The sequence below is a fragment of the Mus caroli genome, chromosome 12 (assembly GCF_900094665.2).
Source record: "Mus caroli chromosome 12, CAROLI_EIJ_v1.1, whole genome shotgun sequence".
In the NCBI taxonomy this organism is placed as follows: domain Eukaryota; kingdom Metazoa; phylum Chordata; class Mammalia; order Rodentia; family Muridae; genus Mus; species Mus caroli.
This window is the reverse complement of record NC_034581.1, coordinates 55,044,528-55,051,232: the sequence shown is the minus strand read 5'-3', so window position 1 is coordinate 55,051,232 and position 6,705 is coordinate 55,044,528. Positions and strand designations below refer to the sequence as shown.

At 40.2% G+C, this 6,705-nt stretch overlaps 1 non-coding gene across 1 annotated transcript; it reads left to right on the top strand.

Moving 5' to 3' along the window:
* Nucleotides 1-4,868: 4,868 nt before the first annotated feature.
* Nucleotides 4,869-4,999, top strand: LOC115032859. Its single transcript, XR_003838518.1, has one exon. It is a non-coding gene; the product is annotated as a small nucleolar RNA SNORA17 (small nucleolar RNA).
* Nucleotides 5,000-6,705: the final 1,706 nt, after the last annotated feature.

The following is a 6,705-nucleotide window of genomic DNA, read 5'->3' as shown; positions in this document are numbered from 1 at the left end:
GAGGGGAGGGGAGGGGAGGGAAGGAGAGAGGGGAGGGGAAGGGAGGGGAGAGGAGCACGTGTTGTGAAGACTGACTTCTTATCGCATACTTTTGGCAGCAAACTCTCAGGACATTCACAAGCTGGAAGCAGGCCTGAATGAGAAAGCCAGTCTAACCTGCAGTACCAACCCATTTGATTCATGCTTCATTGTCCTCTGAGATCTATCTCCCTCCTCTGGAAAGAGCTACTGCAGCACAGGACTCCAGAGAGAGGTGCTTTCACAGGAAGTGACATCACAGAACTCCTCTGCCTGATCTGTTTTTGCCCAGAACGCCTAATGAAAGAAGGACTCTCTCTTAAAATTACTTAAGTGATCTGGAATTTAAAATGCCCAGATGTGAGACTAGGGCAAGTTCCTCTCTAAGAATTGTGGCTTTTTGTTGATGAGGGGAAGTGTGTGTGTTTGAAAGGGGTAGAGGATCTCATTCAAATGTTTTCCTAAATATCAGAGTCTAGCATCCATATTCTGTGTGCAGTGCCTATAAAATACTGTACCAGGTACAGAGAATAATAAAGACCCTGCTCATTTATTATGCAAAAAAGAACTTTGATATGTTCATTAGTGCTGAAAACAAAGCAGACAATTCAATATCCAAAAAGTGTGTCAAAATCATAGATAGGTTAATTCTTCTTCTTTTTTTATTTTATCTTACTTGTTTTGTATGTGGGTGTGGGTGTGCCTGTGCACATTCGTGGGTGTAGGTGATTGTGTGTGTGTATGGTAGTTGTGGTGCCACCTTGAATCATGTGGTAGTTGTGGTGCCACACATTATGTGGAGGTCAGAGGACAGTGTGCAAGAGTTGGTTCTCTCCTACCATGTGGGGCCTGGAGATCAAACTCAAGTTGTCAGGCTTGGGAACAAAAGCCTTCTCCTATCCTAATGGCCTCTAGATTTGGGATAAAATAAAAATTCTTCACAACCAGCTGGAAGACTAATGATAACAGAATAAGAGATTTGATTGGCATGTTACAGTTCTGTATTCTTAGTGAGCCAGAACAGCATTTTTAGAATTTCATGTTGCAAAAGAAAGAACATACCTTTTATATATAATACATTAATGTATATATTAGAAAATGAGAAAAGCAAACCTTGAGGTGATAAAAATATTTGATAATTGTGACATGCTATGTCTCATACTAGGAATTATTGTTATTAAAGACTTGAAAAGCACTATAATATCAAGTAAAGCACAGACCCTATTAACCTCAGTATTTCTAAACCTACAATCGGGGTAAGCTTCCTGTTCAGACTCTAAGTAATATCCTGATGAGGAGCATTTCCCAAAACAATGATTTTCAAAAATCTGACCTTGAGGTTGCTAACAGGTCACTCAAAGTGGCAATCTGAAATGGGAGCAACAGGAACTCTCTGCATAGGTGGGTGGGGCCAAGGAGGCAGTGAGACATGTCCTTCCTGGCCAACAACAGGGAAGGAAGTCTAGGACAAGGGGAAGAACGAAGGAGTGGAAATCCAGGAAAGGGGCTGCTTTGAGCAGCTGTTTCCCTCCTCAGAGGAATGTAAGCTCTCTTAACCAGAAGAGTGCCACAAAGAGGCTGGCACAATAAATTTATATCTGTTCTTTTTTCACCCTTTAATTTTGGGTGCCTGGGCCATTGGCTCAAACCAGTAAATGGCAGAAATACTGAAGCATACTAGGTGATCCTATAAGGTTCATCCTTCTGGGACAGAGAGTTCGATTATGAGTTAAGAGTTGGATATAGAAAGGCAAACACTTAGCACATTAATACTAAAGTCTGTTCGGTAGATATTTTTTAATTCTACCTTATCTATTGATTCAACAAATAGTGTTCTATAGCTAATATGTGTTAAGTCCTTTTATTACAAGAAAGCTTGAAAGACTGCATGAAGGTGTAAGAAATTTAAAAGCATAAATATATTACAACTCCTCGATTAAATAGTTATGAATGGGTGGGGCAGAAATAACTATCTCTGTCTGGAAAAGCCAAGGTAGTGAAAGGAAGCATTATTCAAACTTAGTGAAGAACAACTGAAGATTTCTCTGGGCTGAGTGTTGTTAAGTCTAAAGACTATTGATAAGTCTCTGTTCCTATCAGAGAATGCTATGGAGTTATAATCACTAAAAATTAAAGAGGTACATAGAGACTTAGGACTGTACAACTCTAAATTTTGTTCTAAAACTATGACAAATTTTAATGTTATTTGGATTTGTATTTCAAAATTACTGACCATAAGGATTATTAGTAACTTTGCATCTAAATCCCAAATCCATTTTTCTTATTCCATCCCACCATCCTAGAAATGTACATTGTTCTGGCATTATCTTGAATAACTTTTTTGTTTTCTACTAAAAGATTTACAACATGATTAGGACACAGTAGCTTTGTGTGTGCTTTTGAAGCTGTCCCTACTCATACAACATAAAGCCTGCTAGAAAGGACTCCACAAAGCAGCCCAAATAGCCCGCTAGCACATTATTGTATAATAAAGAGCAACCACTTCAGTTGTATTGGATGATAACTAACAGAGCAAACTGTATAGACTTTACCCCATAGGGCTCATGTACATCTTGAGTGCCCATTTTCATAGAAACTTAATTCTTTCTCTGCTGCCTTGTCCAGCACTTTTCTCCAATTAACTTCAAAACAAGATTTCCAGCAAAAGGCTTCAGGGCACAACCTATCTTTGGGTGGCATTTAAAAATTACATGCTCTTCTCTGCCTGATTATGATCAGATCAAACTGTGAAAGAACCATTCTGGATTACTGAACATAATGAATCAAAAAAATAAAAATATGCCTGTGGGGATAAAAGTTTATCCTCCCGAGGTCTTTATTTTATCCTGGCTGATCTTCCTCAGATCAATTCTTAAAAGAAAACTTTCAAAAATAGAAACAAATGGCTTTGCCTGAAATATATTTCCTCCAACAAACAGACTTTAGGATACTCTTCATCTCTGACTTGGTAACTGAATAGCACAAGGTCCTAGGGCAGCAATACATAATGCTATTCCTTTGAGCTTTTTTTTTTTTTTTAAAGCAGGGTTCTCATCTAATCCAGGCTGACCTGGAACACACTGCATAGCCAGGGATAGCTTTGGCCTTTTGATTCTCCTACCTTTGCCTCCCAACTGCCAGGATTACAGTGCCTCCATTCCTAGCTTTATAATGCTTTTCAACAAGCATCGTCTCTAAGGAAATGTGCATCTAAGCATGCTTCAAAGATGCTAACATTGTAGCTTTGTTTGCATAGAAAATGCTGTTTTTCCTAGACAACCTTTGCCTGGTGCCTCCATTTCCCCACTCAGTGAGATCCTTTTCTTCTAGTATTGGGTAATGTATCATCTATTCGACTGACTTGCTTCCTTGTCCCCTTGTGTGCCTTCTCATTTCCTCCTGTGTTTGAATTTCCACTGAGCATCTCAATGCTGACATTTCTGACTCCTTTTCTATTTGGTGACTTATCACTTCAAATATATTCCTATAGTTCCAGAAATCAGTAAATTTATATAATATCAAATGAATAGCTACTATCATTAATGCCAGCTATTTAAAGAAATATTCAGTTTATTTTCCTGGTCATAATGTTATGGCCAAAATCTTATCACCAAAAATACAATGGAGATATAGCACTGGAAGAAGATACAGAGTTGTTCTCAGTCAACAGTGTTTCAAAGACCGATGTAAGAATTGCCCCCACCCAAGGGATAGCCCTGTATTATGTATTAAAATTCTCCTTCAAACAGATTTCTAGCCTGATTCTCATCTCAACACTCTGACCACCATCTCAACTTGTATCTTAGACATACTAGTACAACTCTAAAATAAAGAGTTCTTTCTTATTTTGTTAAAGTTAATAAATAAGTATGTGGTTATTAATTTCCTCTTCTAACCAATATAATGGTAAGTGTTTCTCCTACTGACCTCTTTAAGCACAGGCAAGGCTCAAAAACAGTAACTAATACCCAATGATGTCCCTGAATTCTCAGTCTTTCATGTTGCACTCCCCATGTGCTAGGAGTTCATGTATTGCTGAATATCAATTCCAAGTCTTTTTTCATGATAGGTAACCACTCTACAAACTAAGTTATACCCCATCTCTTCTCCTATCAACCAAAAATAAAATAGCCAATGAAAATACATGAGATAAATGAGTATGGTGGCATGCAGTTACAGTCCCACCCCTAAGAAATGGAAAAAAAAAAATCCTGTAGACTGGAAGGATGGCTAAGTGGTTAAAAGTACTTGCTGCTTTTCCATTTCCAGCATCTACATAGCAGTTTACAACCATCTGCAACTCTAGTTCCAGGAGATCCAGTGCCCTCTTCTGGCCTCTACCAGCATCAGGCATGCAAATGGTACATATAGAAACATGCAGACAAAACACTTGTAATCATAAAATAAAAATGAATTTCTTAAAAACCAGATTTCCTAAAACGAATGTGTAAGTTTTAGGATACAGGCTTCCACATACAAGATCCATGCAGGCCATTAGATCTGCTTCTATCAGCTATAGCCAATTAGAAGACCAAACTTCGAAGCAGTACAGTGTGCATAAGAGCACCAAAAAGCATAAAACACACCTTGATGTGGCAGTCCATGACTATAATTCAGGAATGTGGAAGCTGAAGAAAGTATTAATTCATAATCAGCCTGAACTACACTGTCAGACCATATCATAAACAACAACAACAAAACAAATATCACATATTCATGGATCTGAAGATTATCTCCCGGGGCTTCATATGTTGAAAAGTATTTAAATGGCAAAGACAAGGAAAAGCACAAAGAAATGCAGAGCTCAACATGTTAATTAGAAGACTGATACTCTTCAAGATTCACTATTCACTGCCCCTAGATGCATTGCAGGTATGGCTGCTGTGTCACATGTGTATCAGTAGGTGGCAGAAAGGAGAGATGATATTTCTATGCTCAGTGTCTGACCTGTGAACATCTGAATAATTAGTAACCTAACATTCCCTGAAAACAGCAAGCCTGAGACAACCACTAATCCAGTGCTGTGCAAAGACAATGGGAGAAAAACACCAGAGTGAATCCAAGACCTGAAATTTATGTCCAGGCTCTGAAATGAACACCAATCGTGTGCCATGGGACCTGCACAGGGGGCTGCCTATGATGACCACCAGTACAACATCTCAAAAACCTGGGCAAGGGGCATGCCCAAAAATCTGAGAATAAACCTGCCCAGTGCCATAAAGCACAGGTAGGTCATGGCAATATTGAGACCATTGCTGAGTTGACCCCAGATACTCAGAGAACCAGGGTACCACCAAGAGAACTAAGTAAGTGGCAGAGAGATGGGAGAGAAAGAGAAATAGGAGGATGTGGGCACAATGAAGAGAGGTAGAACTGATGACTCAAGGGTAGTGAGGAATAGCCAGTGATGCTACCTGGGACCCCAGTGGAATCCTGGCCTATGATGCCAGAAGCCACATCTGTGTCCTTGGCCCTGAAGCAGCAGGGGTCTGTTACCACCACAGTCCAGGCAGATGTGTTGGTTTGAGCTGCCACATGAGAACATATTTATATCTGCAGGCTGTGCACAAATGGCCCTCCCCATCTCCTGGGCATCTTAGAAGAGCTGGCCCTAGAATCATGAGTGCAGAACTCACTTAAGCCAGCTGTAGTACTCTTCATATGGCCCTGCATCTCACTTGAGCAGCACAGTAGAGCTGGCCCTAACTGCATGAGCCAGCCCTGAGGGCATGGGTGCAGAGGAGCTGGCAGGGCTGACCAGGCTTTGAATTAACTCACCCCAGCATCTACCCCATTGATTAACAGTGGCAGTGCTTGAAGGGGCTGATCCTATAGTTCCAAAACTATAGTATCTTCATGACAGAGTCAACAATAGGATTTCTGAGAGGAGTTCCAGTGAAATTCCAGTATTGACAATGTAGCAGAAGCCAGAGACCTTGAACCACACCAAAAGCTCATTGTAATGAGCATTTGCAAACAAAGAAGTATGGACAAAAGGGTATAGTTTGGGACATACTGTGACATACTACAGCTTCCACAACATTGTTTTTCTTCTCATTTGGGAAGATGTTGCAAGGTTTTGGTTGGGTATAAGGAGAGGGGAGATGAATGAGATTGGGGTATATGATATGAAAATCACAAAGAACCAATAAAATTTTAAAAGTAAAAAGAAAGATTCAATATTCACCAAATTGATTTATAGTTTTAATATAACCCACTAACAACTTAAAGTAATTGTAAGTATTGGCAAACTAATTCAAAAATGCCTATGAGAAACCAAAGAATTAGAATGACCAAAACAATTTTGCAGAAGAAATATGGGCATCATGAATGAATTAATTTGAAAACTTACTGTATAGTGACAATGATCAAAATGGTGTGGTGTTAGTAGAAAAGTAGGCATGTTGTTCATTAAGTGTAACAAAGCCATTAGAAACGCAACACATGCACAAGCCTCTTCCAGTCAGACCAGCACCGAGGTAGCTAGGGCGCAGGGTCGGCTGACACTCGCCAGCTACCCACAATACACACCACAGGATCTTGGGACTTCTGGTGAGTGGAACACAGCTTCTGCTTCGGTCCAGTTACGCGCGGGACCTGAGACTGCATTGGTTAGGGAAGCAGAAGACCGGCCTGAGTGGGGCCACAAGCCTCTTCGGGTCTGGCCAGCACCTGGGTAGCTGGAGC